The following is a 19,153-nucleotide window of genomic DNA, read 5'->3' as shown; positions in this document are numbered from 1 at the left end:
TGTACACCATATTCCAGGCGTGGCCTGACAAGCACTGAGTAGAGCAGGATGATGACTTCTTTGTCTCTGCTGAGGATGGCCTCGCTGATGCAGCCCAGCATCCCCTTGGCCTTCTTTACTGCAGCAGCGCACTATTGAGCTTCGTGTCCACCAGGACCCCGAGGTCCCTTTCCACAGAGCTGCTCCCCAGCCAGGTAGATCCCAACCTCTGTCACACTCTTGGACTATTTTTTCCTTGGTGCAAGACCTTACATTTGTCTTTGTTTAGCTTCATAAGGTTCTTGTTATCCCACTCTTCCAGCCTATCCAGGTCATCCTGCAGGGTGACCCTCCCTTCCAAAGTTTCCACTTCCTAACTCAGTCTGGTGTCATCAACAAACTGCATCAGAGTACACTTGATCCCATCAACCACATCATGTATGAAGATGTTAAATAGTGTTGGGCCCAATATCAAGCCCTGGGGGACCCCAGTCGTGACAGGTTGCCAGTCTGAATAGGAGCAATGTACCACCACCCTTTGCTACAGCCTGTCAGCCAGTGTCTCACCCACCACAGACACCACTTGTCTAGACCAGAAAGCATCAGTGTGCCTAGGAGGAAGCCATGGGAAGCCACATCGAAAGCCTTCGAGAAATCCGGTAAACAACGTCCACTGCTCACCCCACATCAACCGAGCATATTACTTTGCCATAGAAGGCGATCAGGTTTGTCGAACACGACTTGCTTTTTTTAAAAATTTTAATTATTATTATATTTATGTTTTAAAAATATTTATCAACACTCCAGGCAATCAAGATTCTCCCAGATTTTCATCCTGAACCCCTTCATAAAAATGACTTTAAGCTTCTCTGCATCCTTTATCTGGCACCCTGGCATCTAGCCTTTACTGCAAGTGAGGCATTAAAGCTTCATCAAAACCATTTTGTCACATTATAGTTTTTCATTTTATCAGCAGTGAAGCTGTCTATTAAAATTTTGGTCTGTGTCTAATAATGTATTTGCATATTTATAGAGTTATGAAAGGAAGGATTGGCAAGACAGTGGCGATGGGTTGGAGAAGATAGCTTACTAATGATGCAAAGACCTGCACCCGGTATCTTTGTATCAGCAGATAAAATCATGCCCCGCATGGCTCACTTAGCAGCACATTCCATCCCAGTTTGAGAAAGCAAAACATGAAGTCACCACCATCACCATCTCCTCTGTTGGCAAGATGAGTATCCTCCTGCTTGTTCTGTGTACAACCACCATCACCTGCCTAACCAGAGTTTCAGAAGCAGATTATAATGTTCACACCCAGTCCTAGCTCAGCACTGTGTGCATAGTTATATATCTGCCCTATTCTGAAGCAGAAATTTTGCATTTTCTCAAAAGTAGCATTGCTCAATGATTGAGATGGATAAGGAGATAATTTTTCAGGTGAGTTTATCACTCTCGTGTTACAGTATAGATAGCAGAAGGTGGTTTGCAATGAGAGGAGAGTTATGATGTGAAGATGTCTTTCTCTTTAAGGAACTTACACTAAAACCTACATGTTAAAACCTGTTGATGAGAAGGCATTGTGTGGGATATGTCCAGACATTGTACTCCCTCATGGACTCTTTCTTTTGGTGTTTATTAACTTGCCTGTTATATTAAAGACTCCTCACAGTTCTCTGCTGTAAATTAAAGTTCTTCTTAATCATCACTTAAGAACAGTCCAGAGAGTTTCTCTGATGTGTGATGACAAGCAGCTGTTTATCCAAAGCTGCAGATCACCCTCATGTACATCGTGGCACCTGAGAGATTTTCAAATAAGGAGCTGCATACAAAACAAAATTTGAAAGCTATCAGTAAGAACTGCTGGTGAATCAAAATCACTTTGAAATCAGCAGAGTTTGGTGGTAAATTCAGCCAGCCTTGGATCAGATTCCTAAAAACAAAGCAAGATGGTATGTTAAGGTTTAAAAATCATTTTGACATGTTCTGGCTAATCATAAAGAATAGATTCATTGTAATGTCACTGAAGGTAAATTTTTCTAGTGATCGTCGGTTTGGCCTATATATTTTTTTTTACATGGAATTATTACTGATAGTTTTCCTCAGATAAAATAAGACCTGGATTGCCTTCTTGGCTCTGTTCTTTGCTTCCTGGATGAATCCTTTAATCATTCTGTGCCTCTACATCCCAGTTAATGAAACGGGATAGCCAATGGTGACTACTTTGAGATATATTTGTTAAAAGCACTATGAAGAAGGTAGTCCATACTGTTAAATTGATGCATAAATCTGCTCAACAAATCACAATAGATGTCTTTAAACCTCCTACATATATAGTTTATTTCATTCTATAGCAAGAAGACAAAACAAGCAGGCAGTTACTAGTTACTAGTCACTAGTTATTAGTGAGGATGAAATTACTTGAGCTAACCATGTGCTCAATTCTCCATGACAACAACTGGTTGTTGAGACTTGTAGTTCTCTGGCAAATATAAACAGTATGTTCTTGGCTTGTATCTGCCTTCTGAAAAACAGGGAATGGAATAACCCAGAGTAGCTGGTGACACTGGATAATGAGTGCCAAATACCATGATAGCGTGTGTGTATGTATACAAATTCAGCACTCTGGAACCGTCTTTCAGAACACTGGATGATAAGAAATAAAACAAACAAACAAACAAACAAACAGAAACGAAAACAACACTTTCTGCATTCGGTGAAAAGTCTTCTTTCCATTCCAAAATCTTCAGGTCATGGTCAAATTTCCAAAGGGAAATTTGCAAGTTATAAGATAATCATGTGCTAAGGAAACCATTACTGCTCAAAACACAACATTCTACCTTAGTGTAATTGGCTATCTTGCTTCTACTCTATTACCATTATTTAATGACCAAACAGCATGTGGAAATATTTTATCATCATGATTTAAAATAATGGCATTTTTACTGAAATTCTGTAATGAAAGATGAGCTACACAGAGTTTGTTTTATGTTTAGCCATTTAAACAGAGAACCATATACCTGAATAAGTATTAAGCTTTATTTAGCTCTTTCTCACTGACTTTGTTGTTGTTGATGATGAAAAGAAACTATACATTTCATCCTTTATCAAAAGGAAGAAGGACTGTCTGATCATGACACTGGTTCAAAAAAACTAACTTCCATTCTCAGTTCAGCAGTTTACCTATGTGAGCCATTTTAATTGCTCTTTGCCTACAATTTCTACCACAGAAAATATGGATGACAGCTCCCAGACAGCCAATGGTTGATATAAACCCACATTGCTTGAGGTTCATTAAGAATCTCATCACCAGTGCATCTAGAACATCAAAGTCCTCTCTGTCAGCTTGTTCTCTGTATTGCAAGGCTGAAAGACAATAATACCAGTAAAAATAAGCTAGAACCATCCTCTGAAAAAAAGATAATTTTTCCCTGTTTTCAGAGGTGAATCCCATGAATCATTTGAGATCCACACAGCTCTTAAACAAATAAAGCTTGTATTTGTTTAGAACTTGGTCTAAGTATACCACTGGAATTTTGAATATTGGATAAACTTCAGGTTTGTAACAAAAGGAAAGATCAATGTTTTTCATGCTCCACATGACATCTATCTATGGATTAAAAGGAATAGCTTATTTTAAGAAGAATTAAGAATAATGCATACTCAGCACCCAAATATCTTCAAAGACTAGTTCTCAGACTGTTTTTAACCAAATTCTGATTTTGCTTATTGTTAGTCTCTCATACATTCACTCATGGATCTATATCTGTTTTCCTAATTGAGAACTACAAATACCTCAGCTGTGTTTCATTCCCTGCAAACCCAGAAGCCATGATCCTCTGTTTGTTTCCAGTCTGTCCTAGTTATTTTATATGCCTATTTTTGTAATATTTAAGTGGAAAAAAAATGCCCATGTTCAAAGCTTTCTAAGTGTGTGGAAAAACGGCACCAGTGATTCAAGTTCTATGGCTTAAGCTTATCTAGTGTTCAAGTGTGTAAATCTCTTATCTTCATGGTACTGAGCAGTGCTTTATCCATGCAAATCGCTCCATTATCCCCCTCTTATGGCTAAATAGTTGCTGCATCCAAAACCAATATAAATATGAACAACTGTAGTGTGCTTAGGTCTGTCACATCTCCCTAAATACCCCTTTCGGGACCATTCTCTAAATCATTCCAGCAAAGCTCTGTGCACACCTCTCTTACAAAACAATGCCTAATTCCATTGTTTTAGGGAACTTTGCCTGATCTATGCAGCTGCAAGGGTATTACTGAGTAAGCTTAAGTCATGCTTTTGAGAGAGATGAGCTGGTTTCATAAGATGTGGATGGATTTGCATAGACAACTATAGAGAAGAGTCCAGCAGAGCACTGGTGGAATCAAAGTGCTCTTATTTTCCATATTTCTTGCTTTTCTGGACAGGTCACGGCCAATAGAATGAAAAGTCACATTGACAATTGTACATGCCCTTCATCTTTCAGCTGGAGAGCTGAAACTCCTTGTGTCCTTCATCTGGGTCCTTCTGTCACTAGCTTTGCATGTGCCATTGCAGGTGGTTATAGCACCACCTTAAAATGTTATCCATTTATTACATGCTGAATGTCCATTAGTATTGCAATAAATTCTACCTCCTGGGCTTGTGGCTATATCTAGCCCAAAGATTACTTTATTGTTGTTATTTTTACTTCCTTTTAGTTTGTAAATATTTTGAAGAAGAAATTACAACCTTTTATCACAGTCTAAAGAATGTGTCCTCTACATCCATGTCAGTGACAAAACAGATAAAATATGTGCTACACATGGGTTAAGCTCAATTCTACAGTTGCACTAAAACTCCTCCTGTTTTGCTTAGTTAACTGATAGTCTGGTGGAATTAGAAGCGTTATGTCATGCTAGCTATATTGTCTTCTAGTGTGCTATTAGCTAAAAATGCCAGTCTTAATTACAGCAGCCTGATAAGGTACCTGCACTCAGGACAAACATTAGATCATGATAGCAGTGCAAAAATTTTTATTTCCAGTAAATCAAGAATAGATGTTCCCTGTCCAAGATGAACTGATCTTTCTAGATAATATATCTGTGGAATATTACCTGCACTTTTGCCATTTTACATATGGGTTATATCTATATGAATACATCAAATAGATTCAAGCCATACATTGGCACTGAAATCTGTCAGCACAGAACATCTTATTTTCATGTTGTTAAGCTTATAGACTTCAAAACATAGTGCCCATACACAAGCTGTCCACTAGGAATAGTACCTGGCCTGTACTACCTCCCAGAACTGTATCCTGAGAACACAATTTGGCAATTTGAAACTGTGCCAGGCATCACAGTTGCTACATGAAGGAAGGTGCCCTGTTACTCCTTTACTGACAAGCCCTAAGGGTATAGGTATAGGAGGAGATTGTGCATGAGAGCACAATTAACAACTCCAGGTAGTAGATTTCTTGTCGTATTTTAAAGATGGTAAAACAGACAGGCACAACTTAATGGACAAACAATAACTTCACTATGTCACTGAAAATTAAAGAAACCTCAGTGAAAGCCAGCTATGTAAAGCCATTAGAAAAGAGGATTTACTTAAACAAGAATTGCAATATTTGCTATAGCAGATGTGTTAATGATAGCAATGGCATGTTTTTACCCTTGTCATACTGTTTGAGGTGATGTGCATTACTGTATCATGACAATGTTTTTTTTCTGTGTAGTGCAGAGACAAATGCAGTTCCTATTCCAATCATTTCACTAATGCTAAGCTTTTAAAAAGAACTACAAGAAAGTCATTGCCCATATCTCACTGACAATGGGGTTTGCAAATTCCGCAGCTCTTTCTCATGTTGTCTGAGTATTTTTCCTTCATAAAGGCAAGTAAATTTGTGGTCCACGCTATTTACATCAAAAGACATCTGAGCTCTCAAGAAAAACAGAAAGAAAGAAATTTATCTCAACAAAAAGTTTGATGGCTAGACTTCCAGTAACACTTTAATCCAATTAATTCACTATGTAAATAATGGTTTTTATATAGTGGCTGTGGACACCAGTATCAGTGTTGGTAAAAATCAGTGCATCAAACAGTGCCAAGGAGTGTTTCTAGGTAAGGAAATATAATTGTTCATACTATTAAAATGCACCATTTTATAGTGTCAAACTGTGTCAGCATCAGTCTCCCTAGAACTGTTGGATATGGTTGGGGAGTTAAACTAGGCCAGGAACCACTCCCTGAACAAAATGCATTTGCCGTGCGGTTTTGGAGACTAAGATAGTTTACAGCATTAGTGGAAGACATCGCATGCCAACTGGCCTTAGAACCAGAGAACAGCCCTGGCAGATCTAGCATAGGCGTCCAGGCCTAGCCGATGTGGAAAAGGAGAGCTGTACACCCACTTATAGTCATGAGACCCAATGCCAGCATCACTCTGTGCTGAAATTAGTGAGGTGGGAGCAAGGGGAAGAGCTTTTGCTTTTCTAATTGCCCTGTTTGCTGGTGAAACGGGGTTTGAACTTGATAAGGCACTGCTGGTACCTCACCTGCACACTCAGCTGTATCTTTTACTACAATATTTCTTGCTCTTTGTTTTGAGCAAACTGTTTGGAATTTTCTTCCTCTTCATTCAACTTTATTTTCTTTGAGACATGAGTAAATATGGGGGCAGTAAATTAGGATGAAAAACCAGGGTATGGAGAGGAAAAAATAAGTTCAAATAAAGTAAATCCCAAGAAACACCACAGGTTTACATCAATGCAGCAATGATAACTACCGGCTGCGTATCTGCCCAAGAAGCGTATTGCTCTTTCTTCTGTATCTAGTGGGCATTTTCTGTATCTCTGTCATGTCTTGAAATATCAGTTTAAGTATAAACCATTTTTTATGGTCCTTCTGGAGCTACCGAGCAGTACTTCAACCTAATCAGAAGAGAAGGAGCCTCGCCAGCATTAATTAATCACCCCCGTAGAAGTTGTTTTGAGAACATGACACTGCCTTTGTTAATAGCATTTAGGAAAAGCTGTCTGGAATTACTGTCACCATGTTAATTTTTGACAAATTACTCCAGGATCTTGGTCAGCCTAGCCTGGCAGCTGGATCTTGTTGAGAAGGCAATGACTAGCTCAAGCCTGGCTTTAACAATGTCAGGTCCACCCACTGGCACAGGAGGGAGCTCTGTTAGTGACAATAAAAGGAACATGGCAGAGAGATGAAGCATCATCAGTACCAGTAACAATATTTATACAGAAGGCAAGATGGATACCTAACAGTCACATGTTATCATTCTGACTGATACACCTGGGCTAGTCCAGTTGACATGCTTAGTCCATCAATTTTGTGTCACTGCTTTATATTCAGTATAGCCTGTTGAATATGAATATTACAAATGTGAATTTCATCTCCATTAAAATAAATATTCCAATTTCATACTGGACCTTTTCTGTTAGTATTTTTATTCGAATAGCCAGTCCAATATGTAACTTCAAAATAAAAAATGTATTATGCTAGTGTATGATCTTGGGTCAGATGAGAGGTGCCACAACTTTCCCATTGACTCCTGAAACAGAGGATCTGATTCCCTGCAATTATTTGGTTATGGTCATAGATGGAGACTATTGTTGCAAATCTTACATAAATAATATTTACTGGATGAACAGATAGGTGGAAAAAAAGCCCAGACTAATACTCCAAAATATATAGTGTTGAAGTGCAAAGACAACATAGACAACACAGGATGGGGGAACACACTACGTAAAGTTAAAGGGTTAGCAGAAATTCTCAAGGTTTACTGAAAATGTCTAACCCTCATCACTTACCTCTCAGATCAATTGGTCTAGGAAGTACATGACAGAATCTCTGAGACTAGTGAATTTCCAGCTGAAAATTGGTTTGTTGTCTTACCTCTGTTGATCCCAATGTACAGATATTCCAGGATTTTACAGTTTAATAGATTAGGTCCTGATTCAAAGAAGTCCTTATAAGTGTAAGGAACTGCATTATCTGGAACTAGGGAAATAAAACTACCTTTTTTTTTTTTTTTTCCTTCAGTGTGATTTATTGTGAATATGTTAGATTTAATGACAGCTGGGCAACCCTTCATTTAAACAGGGGTAGACATACCTTCAAGTTCTGCCAGACACCCATGGCCTATTCAGTGAATCACAATTTTCTTCTTCATGTTTCCCTCTTCTAATTGCCAGTCTAAATGTATTCTTATATACAATCACTATAAACAGAGTAATTACCAATTATACAGTCAATTAGTATCTACCATGTTTTGAAAAGGCCAAGCAGAACCATCACCTTGCATAATCAGTTGTATTAAAACATTCATCTTGATCAATTTTCCTTGAGAGGTGTTGAATAAACCTCATGAAGAGAAGGAAAGAAGCACAGGTTTTGTTGGTGCAAGCAACTCCTACAGAAATGCAAGAAAAGGAGACTGAAGCAAAATGTTTGTTATCCTGCTGTCCATTGCTGAGTGTTTCACAGCCATGATGGTATTACTGATTCTTGAAATGGACTTCTGTATGGCAAATAAGCTTGTGATACTCAGATTTTTATAAAGAGGAAGCTGTTTTGCTGTGGGCTTTGAGTTTTTTTGTTTGTTTGTTCATTTTGTTTTGTTTTGCCTTTTTAAACTCCAAACATTTTTTTTAAAAATCAAATTCAGTACTAAATTATGTCATCATTAATGTGAGGCACAGTTCCATTCTACGTACTGTGCTGTTCCAAGTGCTGTCAGCCAAACCGCCAAAGAAGAATATTATTTCAAATGTTCATCAAAGAGCACAGCATTGATGGTGTACAGTTATCCTACAGACAAAGAACTGTAGTACTGCAGAACTGAAGGCAACTGAGTGAATAGGTAACATGGGACCTGTCTTTGAGATCCATTTCAACCTTCTAATGCCTCAAGAGGTCCTTTATTTTCCTCTCATTTATACTAAAAAAAATTAGGAAGAATTACCCTGAATCCTCCTTGGTTACACTGATGCATGGCTCATTTAAGCACAGTCAAGCCTACTTTTTGTATATTTTCATGCATGCAGAGGCTTAGTGTGACAAACACTGTGCAAATGTCTGTGTGTATAAACATAAATATGTATGTACAGACACACATAAGTATACATATATCAAATATATCTTGGAATTTAGCACCAAGAAGTTTTGTCTAGAGGAGTCTGCACATGCAAAAAGACTGTGTGCCCATACAGACTCTGCAATAAAAATACAATTAAAATTTTATGAATATTTTCATCTTAGGTATACTGAAGTGATAAAACACAGAATTTGATCTGAGTCATAAATCCAGGAAAATAGTCTTTCCACTGCTGTAGAAAACTCCCTTTTGAAATCAGAAACACCAAAGTGCCCATTAAGGAAAGAATGAGTGTCATTGCACAGAAGTAAACCGCTCTCCATGCTTCAGCATCCTTCTGTAATAGAGGAGCAGGTTATACTCTTCCTATCAGCTACCTTGTTAAGAAAGGAATTGTCTGTGTTTGTGAAACAAATGCCTCCCTTCACAGATCTTTTTTCCTGAGCATGAAGGAGTCATTAGTACTTGAATCCAGGTAGGCAGAATCATCCCATATATGTCTCCTTACTAGACCTTCTTGAAACTACCAAAGAACTGAAAAGTATCTTAAAAATTAACAGATAAAGTGATTAAATGTAAATAACACTTGCACTCTGAGGACCATCTGTGTTTTAGGTCTCCTCGTTGTTCTTCTCTTTTTCAGAGTATATATTTTCTCACTCTTGCCATCATTTGTATGCAACAAACTGAAGACAAAGAAGGAATTACTCAAAAGATACATATTCTTCGTCATAGTTATTGATAAGCAAGGAAGGTTAAAACTTTGATCTCACTGAATGTCTGAGTGAGATGACTTTTGCACCAGGCACAGAGAACACAGCAGAATTAATTCCTCTTTGCTGGATTTCCCCTCCAGCTGCAGTCACCTCTGCTTTTCCACTGACATGCTTGTTCTAGCTGAGTGAGATCCAGGCTGTTGACAAGGGCAAAGTCAACTGTTTTCAAATAGGTCTCCTATGCTCTGAAGACAGAACTGAGGACCCCTCCAACTCCTGGAGACATTCCTAGAAACCAGGGAAGCGGTCCTGAATAGCCGGTCTGTGTTGGATTTACCTCAGCGTCCCAATGCACGTGAACCACATTGACAGTACCCAAAGCATAGTTCTCTTGTTCATCATGAATCATGTCAGATTAATAGCTCCATTCAAAAAGCTGAAGATTATTTATCTTCTCTGCTGTCATCGTCCTGTCAACCCTTCTAATGCAGATCTGCATATTGTCACAAGAATTTGGAACACATCTTAAGAAAATGTCAACTATCAAGGTGTAGGTAAGAAGGCAAAGCAGCTTGCTTTGTATTGCAATGAATTAGGCAAATTTGCATAGTTCGTTACTGTGTCTCATTTTAAAACTGATAACATCTTGCAGAGGAATGGCACTTTTTCCTAACGAGCCAAACGGATAGCTAGTCACTGCTGGAAAATACCTGAAAACAGCACATAGGAATTTATTAACAACCTGTTGATGTCCCCCTCGACCAGGAAGCAGAGTTCAGAGAAGAGTGTCCAGATGGTAAAAAGGATAAAACAGGCTATTCAACCTCTTTGAAAGGCATACAAAGCACTACTTCCAAAAGAAAAGCATTAGCCCATTTGATCAAGACGACATTGAGAGAATTATGCATTGTTTTCTTTTTAAGGTGGTACATGTGAAGTGGAAAGCATCAGGTAATGAAGAAACCTCAACAAATTTCTTTCCTTTTCAGCACATGTGCTGGTGTCAGCCCCAGACAATGAAACAAGCCGATTCTGATGAAGAAAGCAAACGTGTTGATCCTAATTAGAACAGACAAAGGCATTTTTCATTCTGGATCTCTTGTTTAAAGGTTGACTCTTGGCAGGCATGTGATAGCTCAGTGCACTAACAGCACTGGTTACCAGGGCGTCCATCACACGGGGGATGTGCAGCAACTTCAGAACCAGACTTCATGCCTGGAACCGAAATGCCTGCCAGAAGCAGATAGGTCATTCTCTTCAAATGATGACAGAATAATTGTCTCCCAGTGGAGGAATAAAATCTGCTGGCAGACCTTTCAGGGACTCTGAAGCTATTGCTTATCTGCCTGATTATTGCTGAACTTAAGGAGACCTTAACAGGTTACCCAAGAGTCTTCAGCATGACACCAAATCCACAAAATAAGAATTTTTGGAACTTGGCTCAAGGACTATAACTTAAGACTGGAGCCCAAAATGTAAATTACAAAATCTAAATGTATGAACGAAGATTTTGCCAGACATTTTCTAAGATTTTTTCAAGAATCAAACATAGGTTCTTCCTAAGAAATAATGTAAGTCATCCATGTGAAGCAACCCTTTTTATTTTATTTGATCTTGGAATGTCTAACATTAGCAACTACTGGCCTGATGTCATTGGTTTTGAAGTGATATAAGGGGCAAATGCAAAAGAAATTCAAAATGAGAGAACATTCATCAAAAATTAAGTTGAACAACTGCCCAGTGGCATTGGGATGGCTCCAAATATAAATGTTCTTCCTCACACTTTGTTTGTTTAAGGTCAGGGATATTCTAGTGATTAGTTTAGATTAAATATTTTTTGTCATGTTGGCTGCAGTGGAGCACACCATGGTGACAGATTTTATGTCTGGAGTGGTTTCACAAGGGAAACTGGTGAGGCAGTCCTGTTGTGCAGATGAGTGCTATAAAAAGCTGCTCTTGCAAGTGTAAATGTGGTACTGGATCTTGTCTTCACAGTTTGGCATCAAATGGAAGATAATGTATTCTGATACCCAGGGTTAATATCTTCACATTTTTTAGGACAGTTTCTGAAGTCGAAAAGAAGGCCAGATACAGAATCAAAAGATAAATCATAGAATTGTTTGTGTTGGAAGGGACCTTTAAAGGTCACCTAGTCCAACTCTCAAATATATGAAGAGATATTTTTCTTCTATTTTCCCTATCAGGGCGTTGTACTGTAAACAGAGCACGATTTTGATGTGACTAGGGAAGAGCAGTTTTACTGTTGCCTGATTGCTGTTTACGGGGCCAACACCTCTCTGCCACTCTGGCGTCTCACATACATCTGCTTGTAATCACAGCCGCCTATTTGTGATTTGCCTTTCTGTAAATTTCAGGGAATTGTCCTTTTCCTGCTGTTCCTTGAACGTAGCGATATAAAAAAGGAACACAGGTACGACATTCTGAGAACACTTTGAGATTCAGCCCCCAGAAAAGGCATGTCCTGACTCTGATACAGTAGGAAATTACTTTGCACTCTCGGGGAATGAGGATTCAAGGTTTTACTTCAGCATTCCTCAGTGTAGGTCTGCAGCTGTTTCTGTGACAAAACAATCTGAAATCTAAGCAAGGTCAAATACTTCACTTGTACAGAAAGCAGACCAGACCAATGTGTAATTGTAGACACAAACTGATAGATCATGTAATATTCTCATCTTCATTTGCTTTCCTAACCAGACTGTGAAAAAGACCATCTTCATTTTTGGAAGGTCATTGATATTTAAGGTTAAATTAATATGATGATGTAACTGATCTTTTGGAGACAATGTTTAAACTCACTGGCAATGACTTCAAGGAAGAGAAAGTGTTTAAAGAGATCAAATTTTCCACTGGGAAATACATCCAAATAAGTCACAGAGAAGTTGCAAATTAAAATTTCTCTCTATCTTTCCTTTTTTTTTTTTTTCTGTATATGTGTAAAGCAATGTGAGTTAATGTAATCTCAGGGTGCTACATCATTACCTGATGTAAATTATCTCAGGTTCATTCATTTGTGTAAGACTATATACATGTAATATAAAGAGGGACATTAGCTGGTGATTTATTTTCACAGAAAGTCTGTCATCACTCCATCATGCACTCCTACAGTAACTCTTCTGAACTAAATTGCTGGGTAATACACATTTCAAGACATCAGTAGAGAAATGTTTTGAAAAGTTCAGTCAGCACCTAGCAAAAAACTAGAAGTGAATGTGAGAAATAATGTCAAATACTTTGCCAACCAGAACTTAAAAGAGTGAGGAAAATGACAATGTGTATCTAATATTTTGAAATATTCAGTTGCACACAGCTTCATTACCAACTTTGTTCTGAACTATCCAGTGTAGAAAGAAGTGAATATGTTTTATGACTTCCATACAGAGTGCTGCTCATATCTTCTTTTATTGTTGCTTCATAGCAATATCAGCCCCTCTTTTTCAAGTAGTATTTCAAAGTGTTTCTGTTTGAGTGGTAAGCTCATAGGCTGCTATGTTTATTCTCCAAGGTGTTCTTGTATGTGATCAATCAAGAAAAGATGGAATCTTTAGTAACCCCGTTTGCTGGAAAAAATAAAGTTGTAAAAAAACCCGAACAAACTCATGTTATCAGACAAAATTAAGTGCAATTCATCCTGGATTATAACACAGAACTCTTGACACAAAATGTTGCAAATATACAGTTCAAGATTTCAAGTCCCAACTGCATGGTGCATGACTCCAGCTCAAAGAGAATTCACAAGGAGCCATATGGTACCTTTGAAATGTAACGTGCTCTTACCAAGATCTTTGTGGGACTCTTTTAGCTAAAGAGCATTTTTGAACAGAGTTGCTCCATTGCTGGTTTCTTTATTTGGATACAGAGACAAAGAAGGAGGGGGACGAGGCAATACTCAGCTGCATTTACATCCCTTTCTTAGTTCCTGCTCTACCCTCCATTTCTGATTATAACTGTTTTCCAGGCTGACACTGCAACTGCACTGAAGCCTGAGGACTTCATTCCAAATCTGAACAGGAAAATGGATTCAGAAAAATGTCAGTATTTGGAATAATAAACGAAAATGATTACAATTATTTGAGTGCTTTATTTTTTTTTCCCCCTAAATCTAAAAGACTTAAGAAATTCTTTTCGGAGAAAGAAAATGGAGGTTTCTGTAGCTTGTCAACTTCCTGCCAACTGCACCCTCCTGCCAATTTCACCCCCTGACCTCTTGTCAGTTTCATTTTCTGCCAGAAGACAGCAAGTGCCTCCAGCGAGAATCTGCCAGGCAGGGAGCCAGAGCCAGACGCTGGTCACCTGCTTTCCCTGCCTCACCAGTTCTCAGCATCCCCACCTGTACCAAGTCTACTTCCAGTTCCCTAATTCCTCACAGGAAGGGTCTTTAACAATTTTGTTTTCTTTTTTTAATTATTATTTATTTTTTTTTTCCCGGTAGATAATAGAAATGGAAACTATAATCACAATTTTTCAACAGAAGATCCTAAGGATTTTTTCTTTTTTTTTTTTTTCCTATGAAGAATTTAGATTTTTTTTCTCTCTCTGAATGGATTGCTCTCTGTTCGAAAATCGTTCTGCCATAAAATTGGCTATCATCAGCTCTGTGTCTTTCTTCCTACTCAAATGCCTAAAACCAGGCTTAGCTGACTCCAGAATATGCAGGAGTGATGCTTCCTAATGTACTCAGCATGGCTGCTTGTGTTGGAAATGAGATGAAAGCACTTGAATCATTTCCCTTTTCAAATGGCAGTCTAATTAACATATAGATCAGCTGGCTAACACTTCCATGAAATATGTACGGTACTCATTATTAAAATACAAGCACTCTTTGAACTTCAGCAGTCACTTGAAATTTTTAATCTTCTATTCTGCCTTTGTTTGTAATAGTTTAGATAAGAAATTGGACAGCCAGGGTGCTAAACCTAAGCAATCATTTGGACACTCTTAGTGTCATGGTTGTGCTTCTATTTGTTTAACAGCAGATATCATGTGTAAGGAACCCCAGTTCAAGGGAATCTAAATTGAATGTGTTACAGGAGATGACAGCAAGAGGATTTATTTCAAAACTAGCTTATGTCTTTTTAGGCAGAGTGAATTATCTCCAGGTCCCATGGAATCATCTACAATAGCTTTCACTGGCTCTTGGCATCAATGGTACCTTCTGCTGAGAAGAGCCAATCAACTGGAATATGCTTTTGTTGCTGGACCTGAAAACTGCATGAGATTGGAGTACAATGCATGAAAAATCTCTGGGACCAATTTTGTTCAGAGTTTTCTCCAGACAGAGAATCACAAGGGAAAGTGATTAATGAATGGCAGGTGCAAATCTAGAGGGACAGTTAATTTCACATGTAAGACTGGATCCTTAGTTTGAAACCATGACTCTTCAGATGATGCAAAAACTTTCAAAACACCTAGCAAGGGTTAAAATTCAGACCAGGATCTTGCTTTTCCAGATAAACACAAAAAGACAACTAAAAATATCCTCGCTGAATTTCTTCCCTTTTCAATGTCAAAACTTATGTGGATTTTGACACTGAAAAGAGACTAAATTAAACAAAATAATTTATCTCTCACTTCCACTAGTCTTCTAAGAGGTATTCCAAAAGAATAGTCAATATACAACAGATCACCACTGAATATACCCTGACTATCTGGCTGTCTTTTTTTCCCTTAGGCTCACTCACCCCTACTGCTGCCTTTGCATTGCTGGCAGCATGAGAACCAGCTGAAAGGTTGAGTGCACACTACTTTTCACTTTTCCCTCTGCGAATGCAGAAATTGCATTACAATCAAGATGGTTACGATGTTCTCCATCAAGTTAAAGCCAAGATGGAGAAAAATTCTGGATGCCTCTTTTGTTCCAGCACAAGCACTGAGAATGCCATGTATTTTATAGATATATTTCAGTAATAACAAATAATTAATTGAGTGCAAAGGTTCACCCATCAGTATGGGAATGATATACCCTTTTTTCCTAAATATATCTTTACCACATTTGAGTCCTCCTCAAATCTTCTGTCTGGTCTGCCCATATTAGAGGACAGATAGCTTCTCTAAAAATTGGGTTGCATGTTTCAAGCTGATATGAAAATGTAAAATAAAATCTATAAGAGCTAAAGACCAAAGGACCATGCACCTTCCTCCATTGACAGGTAAAAAAAAAACCCTAAAAAATCCATGACAAACATTTGTCCTTCCCAAATACAGACCTTTTGTTTACATTGCCTAGATTCTGTCTTTCATCAAAGGAGACCTGGAACCAAACAAAGGACAAAAATCTGAGAACTACAGTGAAGCTCCTGTTTTAAATCTCCATCTGATGCTTGTGAATATCATTGCTAAAAATGCCAACTGGAGATCAAAAAGACACCTGACAACTAAGGCAAGATGGCATAGTACCAACTTGGCATAACATGGTACTTGCAGTGGAAGAGTGTATTGCTGTAATTAAATACTAAATAAGGTTGATCTGGTTTTTTTAACTGATTGGTAGAGAACTGCGTCACTGCAAATAATGCCAGAATAACTGTGGTATTGGATAAGGGTTATAAGAAGTTTCCCATAACATACTTTAGGCTGGAAATTAGAAGAAGGTTCCAAAAACCCGCAAGAGGAGATTTGGAATATAATTTCTATGGGAATTATGGAAAAGGGAATGCCTATTTAATTTTATGTGGAGCTTGAAGAATTTATGAGTATGAACAGATGATGTGGTTCCTTGAGTTGGCAGGGAGTCTATTCAACAACTCAAGAAATAAATCCTTGATGCAGGCTTCTTCAATAACAGCTGAATCATCTATATTCACTAGGTTTTGATTTCATCTTTGGCTGAACATTTATCAGTATTAGGATGAAGGATTAGTCTGGATCAACATTTCTTGTGATTGCACTTTTAATTTGTTATAGACTTGGTAGGCTTTTTGCGTGCCTATGTTGCAAATGAAGTACAAATACATGGCTTCGATTACTCTGCATTATTATTATTTTGTTAATAGCATTCTGTGAAGCCATAGCATACCAAAACACTATCTCGGACAGCACTTTGTGCTGACCTATTTGTGCAGAATTTAAATACCGGCTTAAAGAATACCAGTCATGTAAGACAGTAAGAGCAATGGCAAACACACCAGTTAAACAGCACATTCCTTCTCCACTTGATAGTTTCATTCCTGTTAAGTCTTTCTAGCTGGTGAGAAGGTAAAGATTAGTTTGATCAAATGTTCAGTGGTGCTCTGAGAAGTTACCATCCTTTCCACCCTCAGACAGGGGTTATGACTAAATCCCTGAGTTTTTAGGTGATAGATCACAGGACTTGCAGTGAATTGAGCTCTAGCAGCCTGACACTTATCTCTTGATTCTTCTGTTTTACAAGATTGTCACTGTATGAGATGCTTAGTACTGAGTAGTTTCAAGTGAATTAAACCAGAATACGAGAGGGTCCATAATTTAACTGAAGTACTTTTTGTGTGTCTTGCTTTCAGAATACAATATTTTTGGATTCTCATGTCCATGCTGCTTGAGGCTGACAAATTAGGGAAAAATATTTAACCTATAAGGGTTAACAAATGAACCTCAAATAAAATGTGTCATCCTTCTCTGGAATGAAAAAAGAGAGAGACAGAAAGAAATTTGTTTTATCAGAAGGCTGCCCTGTGATACCAAGTAACCTACCTATCTTGAGTGTTATAAATCCCACTGAAAGAAGACAGACTTCAAAAAGTAATTGTGAAAATTCATGAGTTAGATGGTCCTAACATAAGAGGCTACATAGTACATATACAGTTAATGCTGCTCATAAGGATCTTTTTTTAATGCGATTTATTTTCTGCCTGTCTGCATTTGTTCTTTCATGTTCATACTTAATAGATGCCAAGCAATGAGATAAATGTTCATGATGCCTTTTCTTTAAATGATGGAGACAAACACAATACAAAGACCAATTAAGTTTCCTGTCCCCAATATTTTTCCATAAAAAACATTCCTTCTGGATGATCAGTCTCTATTTCACAATCTGTATCAGATAAAAAACATTTTAAGACTTCAATTCCTGTATAAGACAATCAGATTTCACCACAGTACCCTGAACTATAAATCACAGTTATGGTAGGTTTAGCTGCAATGTCCGATCTTAATCGCACTGTTTGTATTATCCTGTGTTGAGGGCTACTATCCTAATCCTAGAGAGAGCTAATGGGGGTGTAAAACTACTTAGCTTTCATAAAAACTGATCAATCCTGAGTTTGTTATGATTGAACTATGAACCCAGATGTAGGGTGTGAAGGCTGAGAAAAGAATACATTTCATTTAACCAATCCAGAGACATTAAAAAAAAAAAAAAAAAAAAAAAAAGTGAAAGAGGCTGCTTAAATATTCCTCCTTTTTAAGCACCTTCAATATAACTTTCCTATACTGATGTACCAAAACCCATAATATCTCCTACTGAAATTCTTCTATGCAGTGCGTACAGTTAAATATGAGGTAGAATCAAGCTTCTAAACTATTATAACTCCTCTGCAACTAAACAATCAGAACAATCTATTTTTTCACTTAGTTTTTTTCAACCTGTGGCTAAATATTCAGTTTGGGGTGATAATCTTCATCCTCATTAACCCAAAATCTAAACTAACGGATAGCAGTATACTCGTGATGCATGTCTTGCTGATACGTTATCCACCAAGCATTTTGCAGTGCAGTTTTCATTTTTGTTCTATTAAGCCAATTCTCCTCCTGGAGATGGTAAATTATAACTCCAGTAGGGAGAATCACTGTGCCAGTTACACATATCTGTGAGTTCCTAAGACACACTCTGTTTAGTCTGACTTTCAGAAAATACAGTACAGCCTGTTCTCAACAAAAATGCTCAGATTGTGATGCGTTGGGTACTTGGGCATAACCAGAGCAAGCAGAAGGTTATAAAGCTGATGCTGTATTTTGTCACCTTCTATTTTTATTTTGTCTCCAAGATGTTTTTGAGGTGATGATTGGCACCTTTAATTCTCCTGCCAAAATCTGTTCACTGTATATGTTACATATTGGAATGAGAAGATATCCAGGGGTCCCTGGATGCCGGCATTAATCTGCAGTAGGATTGCTACCAGAGTTATGCATACATACATAAATAAGTGCTCTAAATATGCATGTACACATATATAGAAATATAGAGAAGATTTTTAAAATTATCTACCCACAAAAGGTTATTCTGTCACCTTTGAACTTAAACCATTTCCAGTCTGAATCCCCACACTTGCTTAGATTTTTTTTTCTTCTATTTGAATTCTCTTATTCCTTATTTTTCTGTACACTTCCCATGATCTTCCTCTTTAGGTGTTTGGCATTCTGGTTCATCTCTCT

The sequence above is a fragment of the Caloenas nicobarica genome, chromosome 2 (assembly GCF_036013445.1).
Source record: "Caloenas nicobarica isolate bCalNic1 chromosome 2, bCalNic1.hap1, whole genome shotgun sequence".
In the NCBI taxonomy this organism is placed as follows: Eukaryota; Metazoa; Chordata; class Aves; order Columbiformes; family Columbidae; genus Caloenas; species Caloenas nicobarica.
This window is presented reverse-complemented; position numbering follows the sequence as displayed.